The 13695-nt window shown below is 36.9% G+C and overlaps 1 pseudogene; it reads left to right on the top strand.

Annotated features, from left to right (window-relative positions):
• LOC138332205 (uncharacterized protein DDB_G0284459-like) overlaps positions 1-7824 on the top strand; it is a 44151-nt pseudogene extending 36327 nt beyond the window's left edge.
• Positions 7825-13695: the final 5871 nt, after the last annotated feature.

Here is a 13695-nt window from a genome sequence, read left to right as displayed (position 1 = left end):
TAAGAGTTATTTCGAGCGGTAGGGTAGTTTACCCTAGGACAGCTTCATGTCAAATACAGATATGCATTAATGGATTTAGTTTAAAAATATCATATTTAAAGAACAAGGTTTGCTTACGTATAATTACATAACATTTTTTCACTTATTGTATCATCAGAATAAAAATATAATCGTGTAAATTCAGTATTCATTTAGTTGATTGTTAAGCTAACTATCTCTCATCCTTCACTAAATTCAATTCCTCGTACATTTTTCGGTTTATGTGGAAGACCCACATAGTTAATCAAGCGTCTGTGATATAAAAACACATCACCATATATAACATTGTATAACGTACACTAGAGACCAACATTGTATAACATTCCATTGTAGTCTCGATGTAAATAGTGCATCTTTTTACAACCCTGATGCAAACAGATTACATACAGTATAGCTCGATTAATTACCCGTTAACCATGTCTGTAATTTATTCGCATATAAGTATCGTGAAAGTCACGCACTTGGGTGATTTAAAGTGACAGCAAAAGAAATGCACACTGAAAAAGTATAGTTCCAATTTAAAATAATTCTGTATTTTACAGGTTAATAATTTTTTTTTCAATTTTAACAGCAAATATATGATAATGTAGCTGAAAGTGACAATTTGTTAAATCTATTGATGTCTCATGTTTAGTCAACACTGATATATATCTTTCTCTTTTCTATAAAGATCTGTTAAGTTACCTGGTATGGACGCGTTTAATCCACTGATGGTATAATTTATACCTATTCAACTTATTCTCCCTATTTAACAAAATTAACGGGTTCTTTCCTTTTAAATACAGAACAAATGCTAAATATCACAGATTACTATGGCTGAAAACCTACAAAGATGAATTCAGGTCTTGAATCAAGAATATGATTTTAGATTTTTTAATTCATTTTGTAAGTAACGAAGGCTACATTTGTGTTTTGTTTAATAAAAAGAACAAAATCGTATATTATTTATTTTTTTCAAAAACATTTTTCTGTGTATATAAGATCTTAAATGAGTGTTCATTTCATATGGAATTTTATGAAACGAGTCGAAGAAATTTTTATTTTTGCGAGCCTTGCGATGCGTTCATGCCTTAAGAAATGAGAAAATGTTTTACTTCAATATTAGACCATGACAATCTATCCATAATACACTATGTGACATTTTTAACTGAAGTTTAATTTTAACTCGGTTAAAAGCTGTGCGTGGCGGCGGAAAGTGATCATGCCGCTGGCTCTAGAAGATAATAAAAAAACTCATTATTATTTAATACGATATAAAAATATATCATGATATATAGTATATCATAATAAATATAGTATTACGAACGTATTCCTGATATTTTCAGCGTATGAAATGAATGTTGGAATAACACTCGTACATATATTCCTTTATTTATAGTGATCGTGTGAATGGAGATATAATTTTATCCCGCCTCAGACAAGATTCTTGTATTCCTATTGGTTAAAATGACGTTACGTGATATCGAATATATAGTCGTATTAGGTTAGTTGAAATCGTATCAGGTTTGGACGATAGAGTTATCGTTCTTTGCATCTAAAGACAATAGCAATAAGATAGCGGTCAAGTAACGCTTCTCGACGACGACAAGCAAAAGATATGGAGACAAAATGTTTGAATAATAGCGCTGATGACCACTTTCAAAGTAAACCGAAATCGGCAACACTTATTTAGGATTATTTAACAGAAATGAACCATGACAACGCATTCGAGTCTTCAATGAGGTGAATTTTTTTTAATTTTGAGTCTTTTTGGTTTCCATACATAATGCATTTTGCAGTTACTTCATTGAAAGGGTCTCCGACGGGATAAATTCGATACACAGTTTGTTAGTGACCTAATACGGAAAAATATTGGGTCTAAAATAAACATGTATCATTTTGTTTCAGACCCAATATTTTTCCGTATTAGGTCACTAACAAACTGTGTAACTAATAGTGCTACATACGTAAGGACGACTACATAACTATCTACATTAAATGTAACAAACGATCTAGAATAACTGATTGTAGTAGTTAATTTGTTTTGATAAGCTTCATGGAAATCTTGATCGATAACTGAATGAAATTAACTTAGAATGATATATGAAGGAATGATACGAAATATTTCACGTCAATTTCATGTCACTTTCGCCTGAAAAATTCTGCATTTGAAACCCATTCAGATTTCAGGGCAAATTCACTTGCAACAAATTCTATTTGAAATGAGATCATATTTTAATTCTAAAAAGTGTCATAATAAAAATCCGAAAATGAACCGAAATTGACCTGAATTTACCTGAAGACATTATGCCTGTGTGACGACTGTCTATAAGGAACTGATTTGGTGCAAATTATTAAAATTGGCTAGATAAATAATACATTTGCGTCAAGACTAATCATACTTCTTATTTATGACAATTCAAACTAGAAAGCTTTCAGGTTTCAACATGCGTTTGAGATACCTCATGTTATTAAATATATATTCCAGTAACCGTTTTCAAGGTAGTGAAAGACCATTTTCTTTAAGAACATCTTTTCATGTTGATAGTTCTGAATAGAAGCATATTTTATTGATGAAATGTCTTCTTATAAGCCATGTTTGAACGATATTATTAACAACCGTTATTTGCATTTAGCGTCAATTTTGAGAGAGTGTATATACTTTGGTAAGGCGGATCGATTGAGTAGAAGTGCTAATTATCATTATAATTAACGGGGATATCAACATTAACACTTCAATATGTTTTCGAAAAAAAGATTAAAAACAGTTTGGAGTGTGATGTAGAATTTTTTATGTGACATTATTATAATTCTGAATTTTCAAACTGTATATGGACGACTCGTAGTTACCTCTGAGGTCTGTAAAGCCTTATAACATTAAAACTACATATATTGACAAATTAATCTATAATGCATAATCTCTTGGAATTTCAAATTTTTAACTAACAATACGCCTTCATAACAGTCAATCGAAAACGACGCTACGGATTACCTCCATTTTTTACGAGATCAATAATTTCAACATTTTGTAAGCCAATGCAACACGAATTCTAATGCTCAACATATCTTATTTGATGTGAAATATTTTTCAGTTTGGGAGTAATGACATCACGTAAGAAAAAGGACTATACGAAACTGCTTTCCATCACAGAATGTCGAATATGTGGCTTGGAACTCTGTGATCCTCGACGAATAGAGTGTGGCCATATCTTCTGCCTTAAATGTCTGGGTAAACATATGATCAACACGCCATTTTGTTTGACATGCAAGCGACCGATGCATCCAAAATCAGGGAAGGTCGAAAACTATCCCGTTGCCGGGGAGATAGTACATCTACTGCAGTCTCTACAGAAGGTTGCCAGTTGTGGCCATATAACTGATGAGGAAGATAAAACGAACGATGATGAAAACGACGAAGACGAGGTTCAATATGACGTGGTTGATGATCGTAATGATCAACTTCCCAAGCAAGAATCCAATGATGAGATATGTGATATACACGGATATAAACTGGTGTCCGTTTGCTTGACTTGCGATGATGAATTAATTTGCTCAAAATGCAGTATCCATTATTCACATGAGAAGACAGGAATTCTTGAACACACCAAATAACTAGAACGTCTTCTTGGTGAGCAAACCGATAAACTGTACAAACGAGCAAAAGTTGATGAAGAGGCCGAGGGAAAGCTACAGGATATGATAGAAAAGGAAATCGAACAAAAGGAATCAATAAAAAATGAAATAGAGGAAGTCACTGAAGATCTGTTTGCTCAAATTCACATGAAGAAAGAAGAACTGCTCCGACCTGTCGAGACAAAAACAGATGAGAATGTAAAAGTTCTGACTGAAAGACAGGAGCATATCAAAGACAGGTTATCTGAGTTTAGGCACATCAGACAAAAATTGGAAAAACTTTCTAATGATGGTACAACAGATTTCTGCAAAAAGGCGAAGCGGTTACTGAAGCAGACTAATATTGCTTTGCAACAGGAAAACATACCCTTGCCAACATACCAACACGTTTCCTTCACGAAGAACAACAGTATTAGGGACGATTTGTCAAAACTTCAATTGGGGTACGTGAAAGAAGAAGAGTGTGATATGTATAAGGATTCCACCAATTTCTGCGGATTAAGTCGGCCATCACCTCCGATAATACCCCCTCCCCTACCTAAAACGAAAATAAACATTGGAGCAGAAGATAAAGATAAGGGTGGTGTGAATCCATATATAAACCACCTGACCCCTTTTGACGAAGATCCTCCTGTACTACCGCCTCGACGCCCTTTGTTCCTGAACGATTTTCCTGACTTAACTGAAGATCCATATGCTTCCGTTGATTCAGCCTGTTATGACATAAATTTTACAACAGGAAAAGGAACAGAGATGCTACAAGGTACAGCAGAAAAAGCGTCTACTCTTTCAGCCGCAGAGGCCACTTCATCGGAATCAATAGCAACAGCACAAACGCCACCCCCAGCTAGAGTAAGGCCACCACTACCACCACCAGGTTCAACAGCGCCAGCAGCAGCGATGACACCACCACCACCATCATCATCATCACCACCGCCGCCATTATCTCCATTTTCAGGATCCTTTCGAAAATCCGTCTCGATTGCGACTGGCAATCGCTCGACTCCACAGAGGCTTATTCATCGCGTGTTTCTTCCGTTTGGCCCTCCGGTTTTACAGTTGTCCGTGGGTTTCAAGGTATCTACTATGCTTTTGTCACGGATGACAATGATGTAAAACTGTTCAGGCAAAATGGAGCGTTTGACAAGGTAATCTCTGATTTGACCAAGCCGTTTGATGTTGCATGTCAACCACGCGGGAAAATATTGACACCAATATATATTACGGACGAAGGTAAGATTTGTACAACGAGCGTAATTGTGGACATATTCGCGAGTTTAAGTTCTCGATTCGCACGTGTAGACATATTGCAACGTTGTTAATTGCGCGATTAATACACAAAATGTTACGCGTAGAGTGTCTTTGCAATAAAATATTATATGCGTAAATGTCCACCTATCGAAAAGTTAACCATGTAAAAAAGCTTATCAGCAACAAAAAGTTTTGGTTAAAGATTTTTGTAAGCTACAGCTTTATAGAAACATAATCATTGTTTTTTTTGTATTTATATCAACATATCATAAATGTTATGAATTACAATTGAAACATGCACAGGTTCTTATTACAGGAAATGGAACCGGGGACGGCAGTATCAAAGTCTATACTTCCGAAGGACAGTTCCGTAAAGTCTTAATCAGAAAACTCCGGAAACCTCGAGGAATCTACGTATCACGAGTTGGACTGGTATACGTATGTGATGAGGCAAATATTCTGGTGTTGTGTCCGGATACAGGCAAAAAGAAGAGGGTCATCTCTAAAATTGGGATAGACCCTCTTTTTGTACTGCCATTATACGTCATGGTGAGCGCCACTGGGAAGATTCTGGTCTCCGATGTCGGTACGAGACAACTCAAGATCCACCATGAAACCTGGAAGTACACAGATAAGTTCCAACCTTTCGATGACGATGAGGAAGAGCTCTACGTCAGTTTCTGCCCAGGGATGTGCTCAGAGGATTCCTCGTCTAATTACTATGTCGTTGACCGGGAGAGGAATGCGCTGTACATGTTAGACAGTGGGGGTAGGTCACAGAAAATGGAACTACCGGATAAACCTAAAGGTCACGACGGAATACCAACAGCTGTTGCTTTTAACGCCGATACAGGGAACATCATTGTGTTTTAAAGGTGACATGTGTACAAATATAATGTGTCTAAAATGACCCCGATATCAGTCAAAATCCTCTCCTTCAACACGGAAATGAAGCAGAAGACACAGGCAACGATTAGCTGCAAACAGCGAAAGTCCTCTGTCAATATATATTAGTGTATTGTATAAATACAGTTAAATACGTTATTTTTGCGTAAACAATATTTCTTGTGTTCGTAATGATACATAAATTGACGATTAATGACTCCTACAAGCAATACTGCATTTATTGACTGTTGAAAACGTAACATGGATATCGCCAAAATAACATAGTTCACATTATTGAATTAGTTGTGAAATGAAACAAACATCAAACAACAGTAGTTATGTAAAGGGTAAGGGGAGACAACAGACAGACAACAACACTAGTTATGTAAAGGGTAATAAAGACAACAGACAAACAACAACAGTAGATATGTAAAGGGTAAGGGGAGACAACTGACAGACAATAACACTAGTTATGTAAAGGGAAAGGGAGACAAAAGACAGACAACAACAGTAGCTATGTAAAGGGTAAGGCACCAACAACTGACAGACAACAACAGTAGCTATGTAAAGGGTGAGGGGAGACAACAGACAGACAACAACAGTAGCTTTGTAAAGGGTTAGGGGAGACAACTGACAGACAACAATACTAGTTTTGTAAAGGGAAAGGAAGACAACAGACATACAACAACAGTAGCTATGTAAAGGGTAAGGGTAGACAACTGACAGACAACAACGGTAGCTATGTCAAGGGTGAGGGGAGACAACTGACAGACATTAGTAGTTATGTAAAGGGTAAGGGAACACAACTGACAGACCACAACAGTAGTTATGTAAAGGGTAGAGGGAGACAACTGACAAACAACAACAGTAGTTATGTAAAGGGTAAGGGGAGACAACTGACAGGCAACAGTAGTTATGTAAAGGGTTAGGGAGACAACTGACAGAAAACAACAGTAGTTATGGAAGGGTAAGGAGAGACAACTGACAGACAAAAACAGTAGTTATGTAAAGGGTAAGGGGAGACAACTGACAGACAACAACAGTAGTGATGGAAAGGGTAAGGAGAGACAACTGACAGACAACAACAGTAGTTATGTAAACGGTAAATTGAGACAACTGACAGACAACAGCAGTAGTTATGTAAAGGGATAGGGGATACAACAGACAACAACAGTTGTTATGTAATGGGTAAGGGGATACAACTGACAGACAACAACAGTAGTTATGTAAAAGGTAAGGGGAAACAACTGACAGAAAACTGTAGTTATGTAAAGGGTAAGGGGAGACAACTGACACAGCGGTAGTTATGTAAAGAGTAAGGGAAGACAACTGACAGACAACAACAGTAGTTTTATAAAGGGTAAAGTGACAACTGACAGATAACAACAATAGTTATGTAAATGATAAGGGGAGATAACTGACAGACAACAACGGTAGTTATGTAAAGGGTAAGGGGATACAACTGACAGGCAACAACAGTAGTTATGTAAAGGTGAAGGAGAGACAACTGATAGACAACACTAGTTATGTAAATGGTAAGGGGAGACGACTGACAGACAACAACAGAAGTTGGTTGTGTAAAGGGTAAGGAGAAACAACTGACAGACAACAACAGTAGTTATGGAAAGGGTAAGGAGAGACAACTGACAGACAACAACAGTAGTTATGTAAAGGGTAACGGGAGACAACTGACAGACAACATCAGTAGTTATGTAAAGAGTTGGGGGATACAACAGACAACAACAGCTGTTATGTAAAGTGTAAGGGGAGACAACTGACAGACAACAACAGTAGCTCTGTAAAGGGATAGGGGATATAACTGACAAACAACAACACTTATGTAAAGGATAAGGATCGAAAACTGACAGACAACAACATAAGTTATGTAAAGGGTAAGGGGAGACAACTGACAGACAACAACAGTAGTTATGTAAAAGGTAAGGGAAACAACTGACAGAAAACTGTAGTTATATAAAGGGTAAGGGGAGACAACTGACAGACAACAGTAGTTATGTAAAGGGTAAGGGGAAGACAACTGACAGAACAACAACAGTAGTTATGTAAAGGGTAAAGTGACAACTGACAGATAACAACAATAGTTATGTAAAGGGCTAAGGGGAGACAACTGACAGACAACAACAGTAGCTATGTAAAGGGAGAGAGGATACAACAAATAGACAACAACATTTATGCAAAGGGTAAGGGGCGACAACTGACAGACAATAATAGAAGTATGTAAAGGGTAAGGGGATACAACTGACAGACAACAACAGTAGTTATGTAAAGGGTAAGAGGAGACAACTGACAGACAACAACAGTAGTTATGTAAAGGGTAAGGGGAGACAACTGACAAACAACAACAGAAGTTATGTAAAGGTAAGGGAATACAATTGACAAACAACAACGAGTAACTATGTAAAGGGTAAGGGGAGACAACTGACAGACAACAACAGTAGCTATGTAAAGGGAGAGAGGATACAACAAATAGACAACAATAGTTATGTAAAGGGTAAGAGGAGACAACTAACAGACAACAACAGTAGCTATGTAAAGGGTAAGGGGAGACAACTGACAGACAACAACAACAGTAGTTATGTAAAGGGTAAGGGAGAAACTGACAGACAACAACAACACAACAGTTATGTAAAGGGTAAGGGGAGACAACTGACAAACAACAACACTAGTTATGTAAAGGGTAAGGGGAGACAACTGACAGACAACAACAGTAGCTATGTAAAGGGTAAGGGGAGACAACTGACAGACAACAACACAGTAGTTATGTAAAGGGTAAGGGGAGACAACTGACAGACAACAACAGGTAGTAGTAGCTATGTAAAGGGTAAGGGAACAACTAAGACAACAACAGTAGTTATGTAAAGGTAAGGGGAGACAACTGACAGACAACAACAGTAGTTATGTAAAGGGTAAGGGGAGACAACTGACAGACAACAACAACAGTAGTTATGTAAAGGTAAGGGAGACAACTGACAGACAACAAACAGTAGTTATGTAAAGGGTAAGGAGAGACAACTGACAGACAACAACAGTAGTTATGTAAAGGGTAAGGGAGACAACTGACAGACAACAGTAGTTATGTAAAGGGTAAGGGGAGACAACTGACAGACAACAACAGTAGTTATGTAAAGGGTAAGGGGAGACAACTGACAGACAACAACAGTAGTTATGTAAAGGGTAAGGGGAGACAACTGACAGACAACAACAGTAGTTATGTAAAGGGTAAGGGGAGACAACTGACAGACAACAACAGTAGTTATGTAAAGGGTAAGGGGAGACAACTGACAGACATTAACAGTAGTTATGTAAAGGGTAAGGGAGACAACTGACAGACAACAACAGTAGTTATGTAAAGGGTAAGGGAGAAACACTGACAAACAACAACACTAGTTATGTAAAGGGTAAGGGGAGACAACTGACAGACAACAACAGTAGTTATGTAAAGGGTAAGGGGAGACAACTGACAGACAACAACAGTAGTTATGTAAAGGGTAAGGGGAGACAACTGACAGACAACAACAGTAGTTATGTAAAGGGAAGGGGAGACAACTACAGACAACAGTAGTTATGTAAAGGGTAAGGGGAGACAACTGACAGACAACAACAGTAGTTATGTAAAGGGTAAGGGGAGACAACTGACAGACAACAACAGAAGTTATGTAAAGGGTAAGGGGAGACAACTGACAGACAACAACAGTAGTTATGTAAAGGGTAAGGGGAGACAACTGACAGACAACAACAGTAGTTATGTAAAGGGTAAGGGGAGACAACTGACAGACAACAACAGTAGTTATGTAAAGGGTAAGGGGAGACAACTGACAGACAACAACAGAAGTTATGTAAAGGGTAAGGGGAGACAACTGACAGACAACAACAGTAGTTATGTAAAGGGTAAGGGGAGACAACTGACAGACAACAACAGTAGTTATGTAAAGGGTAAGGGGAGACAACTGACAGACAACAACAGTAGTTATGTAAAGGGTAAGGGGAGACAACTGACAGACAACAACAGAAGTTATGTAAAGGGTAAGGGGAGACAACTGACAGACAACAACAGAAGTTATGAAAAGGGTAAGGGAGACAACTGACAGACAACAACAGTAGTTATGTAAAGGGTAAGGGAGACAACTGACAGACAACAGTAGTTATGAAAGGGTAAGGAGAGACAACTGACAGACAACAGCAGTAGTTATGTAAAGGGTAAGGGGATACAACAGACAGACAACAACAGAAGTTATGTAAAGGGTAAGGGGAGACAACTGACAGACAACAACAGAAGTTATGTAAAGGGTAAGGGGAGACAACTGACAGACAACAACAGTAGTTATGTAAAGGGTAAGGGGAGACAACTGACAGACAACAACAGTAGTTATGTAAAGGGTAAGGGGATACAACTGACAGAAAAACTGTAGTTATGTAAAGGGTAAGGGGAGACAACTGACAGACACAACAGTAGTTATGTAAAGGGTAAGGGGAGACAAATGACAGACAACAGCAGTAGTTATGTAAAGGGCAAGGGGAGACAACTGACAGACAACACAGTAGTTATGTAAAGGGTAAGGGGATACAAAACTGACAGATAACAATAGTTATGTAAAGGGTAAGGGGAGACAACTGATAGACAAAAACAGTAGTTATGTAAAGGTTAAGGGGATATAACTGACAGACAACAACTAGTTATGGAAAGAGTAACAGGATACAACTGACAGACAACAACAGAAGTAATGTAAAGTGTAAGAAGATACAAGTGACAGACAACAGCAGTAGTAATGTAAAGAGTAAGGGGATACAGCAGACAACAACTGTTGTTATGTAAAGGGTAAGGGGAGACAACTGACAGACAACAACAGTAGCTATGTAAAGAAAGAGAGGATACAACAAATAGACAACAACAGTTATGCAAAGATTCAGGGGCGACAACTGACAGACAACAACAGAAGTTATGTAAAGGGTAAGGGGATACAACTGACAAAAACAACAACAGAAGCTATGTAAAGGGTAAGGGGAGACAACTGACAGACAACAACAGTAGCTATGTAAAGGGAGAGAGGATACAACAAATAGACAACAATAGTTATGTAAAGGGTAAGAGGAGACAACTGACAGAGAACAACAGAATTTATGTAAAGGTAAGGGGATACAATTGACAAACAACAACAACAGAAGCTATGTAAAGGGTAGGGGGAAACAACTTACAAACAACAACAGAAGTTATCTAAAGGGTAAGAGAACACAAGTGACAGACTACAGTAGTTATGTAAAGGGTAAGGGGAGACAACTGACAGACAACAACAGTAGCTATATAAATGGAGAGAGGATACAACAAATAAACAACAATAGTTATGTAAAGGGTAAGAGGAGACAACTAAAAGACAACAACAGTAGTTATGTAAAGGGTAAGGGAAGACAACTGATAGACAACATTAGATTAGTTATGTAAAGAATAAGAGGAGACAACTGACAGACAACAACAGTAGTTGTGTAAAGGGTAAGGGGATACAACTGACAGACAACAACGGTAGTTATGTAAAGGGTAAGGGGAGACAACTGACGGACAACAACAGTAGTTATGTAAAGGGTAAGGGGATACAACTGACAGACAACAGCAGTAGTTATGTAAAGGGTAAGGGGAAACAACTGACAGACAACAGTAGTTATGAAAAGGGTAAGGGGATACAACTTACAGACAAAAACAGTAGTTATGTAAATGGTTAGGGGAGACAAGTAACAGACAAGAATAGTAGTTATTTAAATGGTTAGGGGAAACAACTGACAGACAGCAACAGAAGTTGTGTAAAAGGTAAGGGGAGACAACTAAAAGACAACAACAGTAGTTATGTAAATTGTAAAGGAATACTACTGACAAACAACAACAGTAGTTGTGTAAAGGGTAAGGGGAGACAACTGACAGACAACAACAGTAGTTATGTAAAGGGTAAGAGGAGACAACTGACAGACTACAACAGTTGTTATGCAAAGGGCCAGGGGATACAACTGACAGACAACAACAGTAGTTATGTAAAGGGTAAGGGGAGACAACTGACAGACAATAACATTACTTATGTAAAGGGTAAGGGGATACAACTGATAGACAACAACAATAGTTATGTAAAGGTTAAGGGGAGACAACTGACAGACAACAACGGTAGTTATGTAAAGGGTAAGGGGAGACAACTGACGGACAACAACAGTAGTTATGTAAAGGTTAAGGGGAGACAACTGACGGACAACAGCAGTAGTTATGTAAAGGGTAAGGGACTATGGTCTTACAGTCAGTCTCCGTCCTAATTTGGGTTTGTCTCGGCGAACCAGTGGTGACGAACAAGTGGTTGAATGTTGGTGTAGCTGTATTCCCGCGAAAGTAATCGGCAGTAAGGAAACCTACTATCGGGGAGGGGGGGGGGGTGGGGGGGGTGGGACGGGGGTTGCTGGAATTGTACACTTATACTATATTGCTAGATGTTATATATACTTTAATTGTTTATTTTGAATTAATGACGATTGTTCATTTATTATATAGCATGAATATTCCCCAAGATATTTTTAACGTTGTTAATAAATGATATATGAATTTTATAGATATTTTTATTGAAGAAAAAAGAACATCTGGACCAGATTATTATTTATCAAAAAGTAATCAGAAAATTGTTACTTTTACTTTGATATATGATTGATATTGAAATCAGTTGTCTGCAATTAGTCATAGTTTTATTCTTATCGAAATTGTACAGACTGTCCTTGACCATATTTGAAAGAAAGTTTTTTAAAACGTGATATTATTTTAGATAAATAATTGATCATGAAAGTTAAAAGGAAAGTAAGACAACAACTTTGACAATATATTCGGTTATTCTTGTGGATTACAAATATCAGCTTCACATGAAAAAAGGAAAATAAGCATTACTTATTCATCATGGATCAGAACTGATGTATATATCCCGAGAAATACGACATTATCACTCCGGGGAAAATAATCGGCAATACTGTATAAACCGTACATAACATAAATGTAAATATAGGAAAAAGATAAAATGTGAATGTCTATTGTCAAGAAAACTGTTGTTTTTATGTTTCACTTAAATACTTGTTATGGTATGTGGTGTGTGGTATTTGCTGTAGAAACTCATGGCTAAGATGGCTAAGGGTGTAAATGTTATCAATCTGATTATTTCAACAATTATAAACAGTTTCTTTATCAGGTGATCAAGATGTGAATGATTTCAGTCACTTCATCCTGTATTTACAATTATTTACATAAATAACAAAGTTCTATTTGATTTTAATTTTCTCTCTTTTTATAGTGTAAGAGTAAAGCCAAACTTCTATTTTGTTATGTAATAAGAAAGGGTTGTCTCCTTTTGCTTACAATAGTAGATATAAGACCTCAAAATTTATTTCATACTGATAAAATTTAAAACGGAAGACCAAAAAGACTTAACATAGCAATAGCCCCAAAATTGTGAAGCTTAGTATTATCGATCTAATAATAAGTCTAGAAGATATGTAGTAACCTTGTTCCAGCAATTATATTCAATTGCAAAACCTCATTCAATTTGCCTTTTTGGTTTTGGTTCATATTTGTCTTATAATAATTTGTCAAAATTTTTATGTTACGTTATCATTATTTTAATGTAGTTAGAAAATAGAAGTATCTGTTGCTACATGTTTTTGCTCTCTAAAAATAGTAATATGAATATCAAATTTTTCAGTAAAACTTTCAGAAGACATCCATCTTTAATCTTCTAAGATATCCTTAAAATTCCTTTTGCATGTCAATGTCTATAAAACTCTCTACCTATCTACTTTGATACTGGCATTATACCAGAACAATAATTATACCAATTGTTGTGAACACTTTTTATTCAACAATGATGAGTTGTGAATAATTCAATG

The sequence above is a fragment of the Argopecten irradians genome, chromosome 9 (genome assembly GCF_041381155.1).
Source record: "Argopecten irradians isolate NY chromosome 9, Ai_NY, whole genome shotgun sequence".
NCBI lineage: Eukaryota > Metazoa > Mollusca > Bivalvia > Pectinida > Pectinidae > Argopecten > Argopecten irradians.
Note: the sequence above shows the minus strand (reverse complement) of the source record. Positions and strands in the feature narration are given on the sequence as shown.